The sequence below is a fragment of the Cryptomeria japonica genome, chromosome 5, assembly GCF_030272615.1.
Source record: "Cryptomeria japonica chromosome 5, Sugi_1.0, whole genome shotgun sequence".
Taxonomy (NCBI): Eukaryota; Viridiplantae; Streptophyta; class Pinopsida; order Cupressales; family Cupressaceae; genus Cryptomeria; species Cryptomeria japonica.
The window spans coordinates 97,390,012-97,402,334 of record NC_081409.1 but is presented as its reverse complement, the minus strand read 5'-3'; positions in this window follow the sequence as shown (position 1 = coordinate 97,402,334).

Below are 12,323 nucleotides of genomic sequence, written 5' to 3'. Positions count from 1 at the left end.
CTCTTACCGATGGAAGGACAAAGTACAAATCCATTTTTGACTAGTTGCCTCCACCAAATGGTAACTAAGTTTTGACATTTGTCAAAAAGGGGGAGTATAGTATCAAAGTATCAAAGGGGGAGTGTAGTATATAGGGGGAGTATAACGAGCAGAACAGAGTATCCAAATGCATAGTTAATTTTGACAGTGAACCGAGCAGTGCACCAAACAGTGACAACCGAGCAGTTAATACAAAATATTGCTCATTGCACATGCATAATCAGAGTTTTGTACAGTATATTGATAAGGGGAGTATATCTGAGTATACTATTTATTGACTATTGTATATACTGTCAGTTTAGTCAAATTTTGTAAGTATATAGATTTTTTATTTATGACTGAAAAAGAAGTTTTGTCAAACATCTCAACTAATGTCAAAAGGGGAGATTGTTACTACTTACTAAGTTGCCATTACTTTTATGTCCAAAGTCATTCTATATACTCTAGTCGGTTACTACTACCGAAATATTCAGTTAGTAAACACAGAGCAGTCGGTAATAGAAGAAAGTAGTTATAGAGCCTAGTATACACCGAGCTGTCTACCGAGTAACACTCTATGTCTACCGAGCAGCAAAAATGATATACCGAGTGAACACACACCGAGTGAAACGTGTTACTAGATTCATTGAACCTAGACATAGATGGGAAATGTGTTACAAGATTGAGGAACAAAGAACCGTTGTCACATTGGAAATTGCACTTGTAGATTTTGTATGATTTTGAGGTCATCTATCCAATGAAATATTTTGTATGGTTATTCATTCGATAAATCATGTTTGTAAGATCGAAGCAATGAATAGATCACGGACATAAGAGATCTATTTATACAACATGGATTAAGGATAAAAATATGGAAAAACAGAGATATATGAAGCAAGACATGTGTGATAGATAAGGAAGCACTGAGTATTGTGACTGTCAGAGACACAGAGGTCACCAAGAAGGATTTTAGAGAACAGTCAAGCAACAGAGTAAATAGAAGGGTTTACCGAGTTAACCTATGGATTACCAAGGTATGCTATAAGCAAGGTAATCTCATTTTGAGCACATAGAATCTGCTATAACATTTCAGATGTAAAGTTGCAGATATTTGTAAAGATTTTAATGATCTTGATACTCTATAACATAACATAGAATAAATGTTGTAAAATCCTTTAGCAAGGTAGATCTAATGATCTTGATACTCCTAACAGGGTAAGCTATCAGAAATAACTAAACATGTAGCTCTAACCAAGCAACCTTTATTATTGCAGTAGTGAAGTTGTGGGTGCCATCCCCACCACAATATTTCTCTCTAAGCAAGAGTTTCTGCATAACCAAAATATATGTGTTATGGAGTGAATCATGTATGATCGTTATTTATTTGTTTTAGCTTTATGTTATGTTACAATAGTTTTTGGTTTATGCATAACAGTAAAGTTATTGTTGAAGAAAGAATTTGAAGTACTGATTCACCCCTCCCCTCTCAGTACATTAGCTTTCCATATTGGGCCTAACACCTACCCCCTTTCTGGGATTTAAACTTGTGACCTCTATTTCAAGAGTACAAGTTCTCTACACTAGGCCAACTTAGGTTATACATGGATAATTGATTTTAATTTTAATTTATTATTATTATTACGAGTAATTAATAATTGATGTTTATGTTTGTATGTATAAAGATATTAAGGGAGATGGATTAATACATAGTCATTTGATTAATAAATTAATAGTAAGTGCTAAATTAATTAGTTACACACACACACATATACACACACACATACATACATACATGATTTATTAACAATTAATATTTTGGTTATTAATAAATTAATATTAAAGGTCGGTTTTGTATAAATATTAATAAGATTTATAATTTTAGTAGTTAAATGAGTTGTATTTTCATGTTGAAATAAATTAAATTATTTATTAAATTTATTGGAAATTTTAAAGTTTCTAAATGGGTTGCCTTTTGGAGCTTTTGTGCATACGTGAGTGAATTGGAAAATTTCCTTTCCTTGTGATGTTTTTGTTAGATAGTTCCGATAACCGGATGACAACTTAGAGGGGGGGTTGAATTAGTTGTCTCAAATTACAAGAATATTCAGCAATTAAAACTTTAATATCGAAACCCAAAACAATAATACTGGAATAGTAGTTAATCCAATTAAGCATAAACAGTAATTACAAAATAAAATCCATCCACACAACACCAAGATTTGTACATGGAAAACCCGGTAAAGGGAAAAAACCATGGTGAGAAGCCTACCCACAGTTAGATAATACTTTTGCAATAAGTATGTGAATTAAAATGAAGGGGCCTACACTTGCAGGAAGGCCAACAACCTAGAGCACACTGCTCATCACAAAAGGAGCCTCACTGACTACATATAAATCTAGACTACAATCCAGAGAAGTGTTGAACTGCATAAGATAGCATCTCCTATGCCTGAGTACAGTTTTGGTTAAGCTCAATACCGGAGGACTAAATCCTCTTACATAAACCCAATTCGATCTCCAATGATCGACCAAATCTTCTACCTGAATGATATTACATTATTCACACATTACAGTCCTTGACCATGACCTCTTACATTAACCATAATGATCTATAATGAGATCTTACATCTATATATACAAACCCTCGACCATAAACAATTAGGTTGGCCACCAGATAAAAAACCGATTACATAATTACAAACCATGTCGTCCTTAGACCAAACAAATAATATCAACACATAAGACATCTCGAAAATACATCAATAGGTTCTATCCACATGTTACATTAAAGCCAATCCATAACCTAGATCAACCGGGACCAAGTATATGTCCACACGCTTCAGCAATGATCTCCAATCGCCAAGTCTCGAACATGATCACCAACAACATCCAGAAAATCCATCAGAAGCTACACCAACACCACTTATGCAATTCATCAAACATCTCCATTAAAAGTTATGTCAGTGAAACCCTCCCCAGAACCAAAAACCAATCTTCTAAGCAAGCAGGATAGCATCCAATTACTAGACCAAAACCATCTGACCAAATATGAGTATAAGTATTATGAACAAGCCAATTCCATCACCAGATTATACCGGAGCCTGTCAGATCATGCTGGATCCAAGTTAGCCAGAAACCACTTAACTTACCAGGACCAAAAGCATGCCAGTAAAGTATCCAAACAACTAGTGTTGACATCAATGACAAAACATCAATGCAACACATAATCAATTTCATCAAATGGCTAATAGTTTTTGGGGGAAATATTCTAGAAAAAATCTAGAATGAGGGGTTGGCTCTTTGTTGTTTCTTTTATTTGGATGTTGGAAAAAAATTTTGGACAGAGGATGGGATTTTGGATTTGGAATTTTTTTTTAATTGTTGTGTGATGTGGAGGCTAGAATTTGAAGGTTTCTCCTCCAGATTCATTACCAAGAGTGCGAGTTAAGGTAGGGGCTTAAAAATCCATTTTCCTTTGTGAATACTTGAAAGGAATATAGTATGTGGTTTTTTTGAAAAAAAATTGTCTATTGTAGATTGTGATGGAAATCTTCTTTTAAATAATATAAATAAATCTTTGTTATTTAGACTTTTCTAGAAAATTATTTTTAATTTGAAATATTCTGTGTAAAATGTAGATTCTATGAATGGGGGTTTTAATTTATAAATCTATCATATTTTGTTGGAGTAAAACAAAAAATTGCCCTCTAGATTTTTAATCTAAAATTTTAATGGGGTTTAGAAAAAAAAGAATTTACCTATTTAAATTTGAGAATGCCTGTGTTTGGTTAATTTTGGTACATGAATTCAACCATGAGATTTTTTTAGAGTTATTAATTTTATTGTGTCTATTTTCTTGCTGGAAATTATTTATATTGTGAGGTTTAAGGGTAAGTGCACCAAGATGGTGTGCAGAAAAAAGGTATAAGTGGACACTTTTTTTCTGAAATCAGCTAAACTTGAACTTGGAGGAGAAATTTGAGAGTCATCAACTCAAAATATGAAGATACTCAAATAACAAAGATTGTAGTACCCTGAATCTAGTTTCCAAAATATAATTTTTTTTTCAAAATTGTATAAGATTAAGGGGGTCAAATCCTTCGTGCACAAAAAATAGATACTGATTTTTTATGAAAAAACATAACATAGTGTTTGACGCGTGCATCAAAAAAGTCATAGTTAAATTTAATATTTTGATAAATCCTTTGGTAGAAAGATAGTTAAGAGTGAGTACTAGAATTTGTGTATTTTTTTGTAATTGTTTGAGTGTTTTTTTTAATGATTTTTTGAATCGGGCACATCCTCAAAATTGGGTACCTGTTCATGCGTGAAGCATAACTTGCACCAAAATAATCAAAAATGCAATTTTATTTGTTTTAAAAGTGTACAGAATCAAGTGCACTACAATAATATATAATTTTTAAAATTTTTGGATAAGTAGATCAAAAGTTATTAAAAAAATGGTACACATATGTCTATGAGAACTATGGAGACACTGGTAAAATAAATTCAACATTAATATGTTATTGTTGTTCAAATTTAGAAAAAACATATGTTTAGAAAGTTCAGAAGTGTTAGGAATTGCATGCAGAAAAATCAATTATATGCAGATAAATATTAACACAGGAATGGAAAACATAGATATAATAACAACGAAGAGATAATATTTAATGTGGTTCACCCACTCTCGGGCTACATCCACCAAAGAAAGAGTCCAATATTATTATCCAGTAAATCAAAAACCAATTACAACTAGAAATCTGTTGCAACTCAATACCGTTGTAAAATGCTATAAAGTTCTCTATAGAAAACCCCTAACCCTTAGCCTTTTTATCAAGACTTATATCGGTTACAAAATTAGGGTTACAACATGTTAGCCAGTAGAAAAATAATACCCGATGCCCCTTGACCCCACCTTGAGGACCCTGCCCCCAAACCCCCATCGAAAAATATGGGGGGAAACTGTGCCGATAGAAGTAGGGAAAATTTAACCTTTGAGTCTGATTAGGCTCCATACAACAACAATCTCCCACTTGGAGACTGACCAGACTCCATAACATATCATGTCCCACTTAGAGACTGATCATAACACTGCTAAACCTATAGGTCCCATTGGAATGAAACACCCTAGACTCTATTGTTTTGTTTTATTATTTTCAGTCTTGAAGACCAACCGAAGCTAAAGAGGAGCTCAAATTCTCCCTTATCACTACCTTTGTAAACATATCCACTGGATTTCCATTTGTATGTATCTTTTCCAACCATAATTTTTCATCATCCAACACTGACTAAATGAAGTGATATCTCAACTATATGTGTTTTGTTTTATATTGCAAGGCTAAATTCTTTGCAAGATGGATGGCACTCTGGCTGTCTATAAATAAATAACTATTAGCCTATCTTTTTTCCTATTCTTCCATGAAAGATTAGTCATATCATCTCTTTGCTTGCCTCTGTTGTAGCCACATGCTTTGCCTCTGTGGTGGATAAAGAAACCACCTTTTGCAACCTGGGGAGCCAACTCACTGCTAACCCACCAACAGTAAAGACATAACCTGTAGTACTTTTCCTAGTATCAATATCCCCTGCCAAGTCTGAGTCTACATAGCCTGCTAAATTACATATTAGAGCCTCCAAAATATAAATTCTTATTGGATGTACCTCTCAAATACTTGAGAACCCACTTTATTGTATTTCAATGCTCCAATTCGAGATTACTCATAGACCTTCGTATGACTCCAACAACATGTGCAATATTCGGTCTCATGCATACCATGGCATACATTAAAATTCCTATAGTTGAAGCATATGGTACCTTGGACATTTTGTCTTTCTCCTCTTATGTCTTTGGACACATCTCCTTAGTCAATTTCAAATGACTAGGCAAAGGTGTGCTGACAGCTTTTGCATTCTCCATACGGAATCTCTGCAACATCTTTTCAACGTAATTAGCCTAAGATAGAGTTAATTGTTTGTTCTATCTATCTCTGCAAATTTTTATACCAAGGATTTGTTTTGATACCCCCAAATCCTTCATAGAAAAAGATTTTGCTGTTGTAAATGTTATCTATTATGGAATCATATTTAGTCCCCATTGTGTGTGTGAAAAGTGGACATGTATCTGTATCTGTATCTGAATACACAACACTTCAATTAAGCCATTAGATGCATGGTTAGACAGATATAAGCATGAATAATAAAACCATTACAAATCGACCCATTGCCTTCTAGTAGATGCGAGTTTAGATTTCTCTCAGATTCCTAAGCTATCTAGTGAGTAGACAACCCCTAAACGAAGGATTTTTAAATCTATATGAGCATGAATATGAGCTAAATGGATGCAAGATTTAAGCTAGATATGCAAGATTAATCTAACATGATTTAAGCAATATATGAATATTTAAGCTAAATGATTTAAGCAATATGAAATAACTAATAGGCAATATCTCAATGCAAATTCTCAATGAACCTAGAGCAAAAACAACATAATAACAATATTTTCTCCAGGATCCTTGAATGAGAGAAGAGAGCACAAATTTATAGAAAATTTAGAAAGAAACCAACGAATGAGATCAAATGATGATGAGCGGTCAAGATTTTCCAAGAGGAAGCACAATCCAGGTGAATTGATGTGATTGGATGTTTTTCTCAGTTTTAAAGGAAATTGAACTAAAATTAAGATTAAATCGTGAAAAACTGATTTATTCTCTTTTTCATTCAATTTTAATATTTAATTATTTTATTTGCTTTCTCTGAGATTATTTATCAATTTTTAATTTGTTTTTCAAGATTATCTCCAATTGATTTCTTTTCTCAAATTTTTAATTATTTTTTTGTCAAATTAATTCCTCTTTTTGATGATTTAATGGCAAATTGATCTATTTAATTAAATATGCTAGGATATTCAATAAAATAAATAGGATAATTATTTAAAAATGATTTACTTGGAATGATTATTTAATTAATATTGGTTGATTAATTTGCCATGTGACATTGATGATTAAAGAATTAATTAATGTTCTCAAGATTGATTTAATTGCCTTTGGTTAGGACCTTGGTGATGTTGCCGAGATTAGGGGCTCATGGTTTAGATGACCATTTTTAGGGTATTACATTTGCCCCTCTTAAAATTAATGTGCGAGCAACGTGTTGGTTCAAAGAAAATTTGATGTCTAGGAGATACCAGTTCTGAACTTGATTGATCACGAACTAAATGAAGAGTGAGGTATTCAGCTTGTTTTGAAGTGATGAAGCTGAACAAAGTTGATTAAAGCAATACTGATCCCGAAATTGATTGAACTAGGAACGATAGAGAGAAAAGATACCGAACTTGAACTTGATTGATCAAGAAGCGGATCTTATTGATCTAGAACTTGATTGAACTAGACACAGTGAGCGAAGATAAAATCAATCTTGAACTTGATGGATCAAGATACGATGAGTGAAGATAAACTGTCCAGCTTGATTCGATGCGATGAAACTGAACACCTGCTTAGATTGAGTGTGTGATCAAAGATACTCTTTAAACCCTTGATTGAGTTTAAACGAATAATCAACTTGATGAAAAGCAATGAAACTGATTAACGTTAAGAGATTGATTCAGACAAAGACAATATTAGCTTGATTTGAAGCGATGAAACTGATATGCCCCTAGAGATTGATTTGATGAAGCTTAGCTAATTGACTTGTAACGAAGATTTTTGAAACAAATTCTCGACTTTAAGGTCATGAGTATGCCCCCTCAGGAGAGAAATCAAAAGATAGTGAGGGTTGCACACTGATTTTAGGCAATTGCTTTAGCGAGGATAATGATTTGAGCACGAAAGTGATTCAGAGGAATATTTGAAAATTTGGTGTTGATTAATGAGAAATTGAGCGTGAAAGTTGATTTGTAGAATAAATTGAGATTTAGTGTTGATTCATTAGAAATTGAGCGCGAAAGTTGATTTGTAGAATAATTTAAGATTTAGCATTGATTCATTAGAAATTGAGTGTGAATTGAAGAAAGAATGAGCTTTTAATGAAAAGTGCTAAGTGATCCAAATTTGGGAGATTGACTAGCAAAATGATCTCGGATTTCAATTTCGATCCTGAAAATGGAATCAGGATGAGAAAATTAGCTAAGGGTACAATTTTCATGTCCATCAAAGCAAGTTGAAAAATTGGGCTTTTGGCTATATATGGGGTAAAGGTGTCATTTTCAATTCATTTTAACCTCCCAAGTTTGAAAATTCAAAAAAGCCTTTTGTGAAGAAAAATGGTGGTTCCAACACATAAGCATCGATTCGAGCACCAGAGACGATATAATCGACCGCGGAACTATGAGCCAGTGGTAAGTGATCGATCTTATGCTTTTTAATCATTTCAAAATTGAATTTTTTTGTTGAATTTTTCATTTTCTTGGCATGTTGAAGTCGGGTTTCGTCATTTTGTCGTGTGAGGTAGGATCCTGTCTCATATGACAAACTGATCAAGTTTGTTTTATCATTTAAAGTGACTAGTTTTGTCATTCTAGACCTACCCTTCTATCGTACGAAAAGCTTCAATAGAGCCCATTTTGTCGTCCTACAACTAGTCTTGTGTCGTATCAAACTATTTTGTCGTATGCGACCAATTCCTGACTCATACAAGTTGTTGCCTCTATGTTGTTTTGTCGTTTGAAGAACAATGAGCATTTTTGAAGGTGCAAACTTGAAATTTTGATTGTGCAGTTAATGCTGTTAGATTTGCATGATGTTTTGCTTCCTTTATAGGCTAATTTGAAATGTTTCCTGATGTGCCGTTGTTTAATTTTTGTAGGTTCGATTGCCTCATGTGTTGTTTGGATGTGTACATTAGTTCGTCAGTTATCAGATGTAGACCGAGCACATATTGATGCATGTGGATTGACTCATCTTCTTGGGTTGCCTGATATCCATGTGAACCACAGTATGCTCATTGCATTAGTGGAGAGGTTCCATTAAGAGCATAACACATTTCATTTTCCAATTGGAGAGATGACCATCACTCCCAAGGATGTATACAGGATTCTTCATATCCCTTTTGTTGGGGATAAGGTGGATTATGGTTCAGCACATCATGCTGGCCTTCTAGACCTAAGGTAGGTATTTCGTGATGCAAACATTTTAACACGGTTGATCAATTGGGATGAGATGATGACCAGATATAATGAGGACTTTCCACTGGCTTGCGTCTTGGCAAGTTTCATCAGGGGTTGTTATGTGGATGGGGCAGGATGTAGGAGAGACTTTTTGAGCACCCCCATAGATTAGGATGGAGTTCTTGCATATTGGCCCACATGTATCGTGAGATGCATGAGATCGTCTACCGGGAGGGGAAGAGCATGGTTGTCAAAGTTTTGATTTTGCAGGTATGGGCCTAGGAGCATCTTCCAATATGCAAGTCGATTGTTGATGAGGCCAGAGATCCACAACAACCCATTGTGTATAGATATGCAGGATATGTGACGCAACCCCATCTGGGAAAGACCAATTATTGGAGACTTCAGCTGGATGATCTGATAGCTGTCACATGGAGACCTTACAGGGGTCTGGAGCCTTGGGATGATTGGAGAGTTGTTCATAGAGACCTCTTCATGACACAGCCTCTCATAGGCAAATCACAGACAGTGGTCGAGCGGTTTATTGTTATGCGAGTGATGAGGCAGTACGGTAGACCTCAGGGGATCTCATAGGAGTTTACTACATACACACATTATGCCGATGAGGAGAGGCAGGGATGGGGACATAGGCTATCATACACCTTGAGCATGCAAGAGCTGACTGGGTTACAATGTCTCAGATGGATTACCTAGATGATATTGCAGATGCAGGAGTATTGTCCCAATATAGGGACTGGTTCCAGCGACATCCATTCCTGAGATTCATGGATCCGACTGAGAAGGAACCTCGCATAGAGGAGGTAGAGGATGATGCCCCCACACAGGGACAGGGACACAGATAGAGGCAGGAACAAAGAGTCGAGGCTCTGAGGTGGGCAGGTGGTGATCCTGGTGTTAGCAACAACAAGGTACCAGTTGGTGGTAGGTAGCAGAAAGGAGAGGGCGAATCCCTAGGGATAGTTGGAGTGAGATTGAGTGGAGTGAGGGTAGCAGAGGGTGGTGGAGAGGAGGAGAGAGCAGTTTCAAGACATGTTCGACAGAGGAGAGAGGAGAAGGGGGAGCCAGAGACAGAGATGGAGGAGATGATGGAGGCAGAGATGGAGGCGGAGAGCCTGCGAGGGATCAGGGGGCCGACGTAGCACGGTCGATGAGAGCATGCCTAGCGGGTTTGCAGTCATAGATGATAGTGGCACTGACACAGTTGGTGGAGCGAGACCATCAGCTAGCAGAGATGAGGGTAGAGCGAGATGGTTTGCGATAGGGGGTTCTTCATCAGACGAGTCAGGCAGCCTATTAAGTTGTGGCTTATAGCGTAGCAGTTCTAGTAGCACAGCATGTTGTACCGTATTCACAATATATGGATCGATTGGAGGGAGCTCGGGAACCTAGGCAAGATCCGACTCAGAAAGCTCCACCTCCTCCACCACCTGGCGATGAGGGAGAGGTAGAAAGCTAGATTATTTTTGTGTAGCTTTGACATTTTTTTGTAGACACACCCATCTTTTGTAGTCCTTATGATTCTTGCTCTGATGGGAGATTGTATATGTCAGTTGACATCATTTTGTACCCTAAGACTTGACCATTTTATATATACGAGATCTTGATTTGACTTCATTGTACTTGTGTCAATTGAGTTATGAGATGCTTGTCTATATGTTATATTCTATATGTATGCATATTTGTTTAGTATGGATGTATGTAATGTAGATGAATATGGATGTTTGTTTTTGTTTCTTTTCATATGCAAATAAAATGGATGAAAATGAGTAATGAGTAGTGCAATTTTTTTTACTTTTCAATGCAATAAGATGAATGCAAATGAATGATAATGAATTTATGAATCTATATAAAATGCTTATGTATGCAGCTAACATCTCAATACACAAGTACTTGATCGGAGAAATGATGAAGAAGAGAGACCACTTAGCTTAGAAATGATGAAGCTTCAAACTCTCATTTAGAAGAGAAAGAGATCATTGTTACCATCCTGAAATCACTCTCAATTCACAAAATGCAGCATGAAATGCAAAATGAGATGCAACCTAAACCTAGTCACTGGATTTGAAATGCTTAAGTTTCATCACTAAGTGTTTTACAACAACAATAGGCATTTTAGAGTTCCTTACTTCTCATGTGCAATATTAATTATCTCGTCCACAATGACCCTTTTTCATTCATATCCTTGGACAAATTTCACAGGGACCTGGATTGCATGATAAAGAAATTCCCTCAAAACAAACAAAGAAATGATGGGAACCTCCTTATAGCATTCAAATAAGCAAAGTCGAGGTATGTGTGGCAATTTCACCTTAATGTGAAGGCTCTTATCACAGAAACCCAACTGATTAGATGTTTCCAGATCATCGAAATCATTTGGACAAGAAGAAAACAAATAAAATATTATGCCCCCAATCCTTGCTCCTCTTAGTCAAGATAGACTTCCTCGAGTTCCTCAGAGGGATAATAATCAAAAACCAATATAAAAGACAACACACAAATAAAATTTCATGCATAGCTCAAAGTGTTTAGTGATTGTTTTCAGTAATGTTGTTTTGCTTGTGTACTTAGTGATAAAACTCTTCAGTAGTCAGGAGATAGGTGACTAACTCGGAGTGGATGACTCGATTTCACCGACATAAAGTTGACTTGGTTAATACTGCTTAGGACATGTAAATTTCTCTGTTGATTATCCTAAGACTAGGACATTAATTAGTTTCAAGCCATGAGGGTTCCAACGAACTAGGATGTCACAAAAGTGACTGAAATATGTACCGGTGAAAGCAAAGATGCATGAAAATTGGAATGCCAATGTTGCGTTGATAGATGGAGTGTTTGAGTACAAGAAGCGCCTGTTTGCTAGGTTTTCACATGCTTGGCAAAGATTCTTTTCTTTTTTTTTTTTACCAAGGTGCCTGTTTACCAGGTTTTCACCAAGGCATTTTCTCTCTTTTTCCCCTTTTTTTTTTCTTTTCTTTTCTTTTTTTTTTTGGGGGGGGGGGGGAATTTTTTTAGGACTTTTTCCGATTTTTAAGGATTTCTTTAGGACTTTTTTTGATTTTTAGGATTTATTTAGGACTTTTTCTGATTTTTAGGATTTCTTTAGGACTTTTTCTGATTTTTAGGATTTCTTCAGGACTGTTTAGCTGCACAAGCTGCTAGAGCAGAGAATATTTAGGTGAATAAT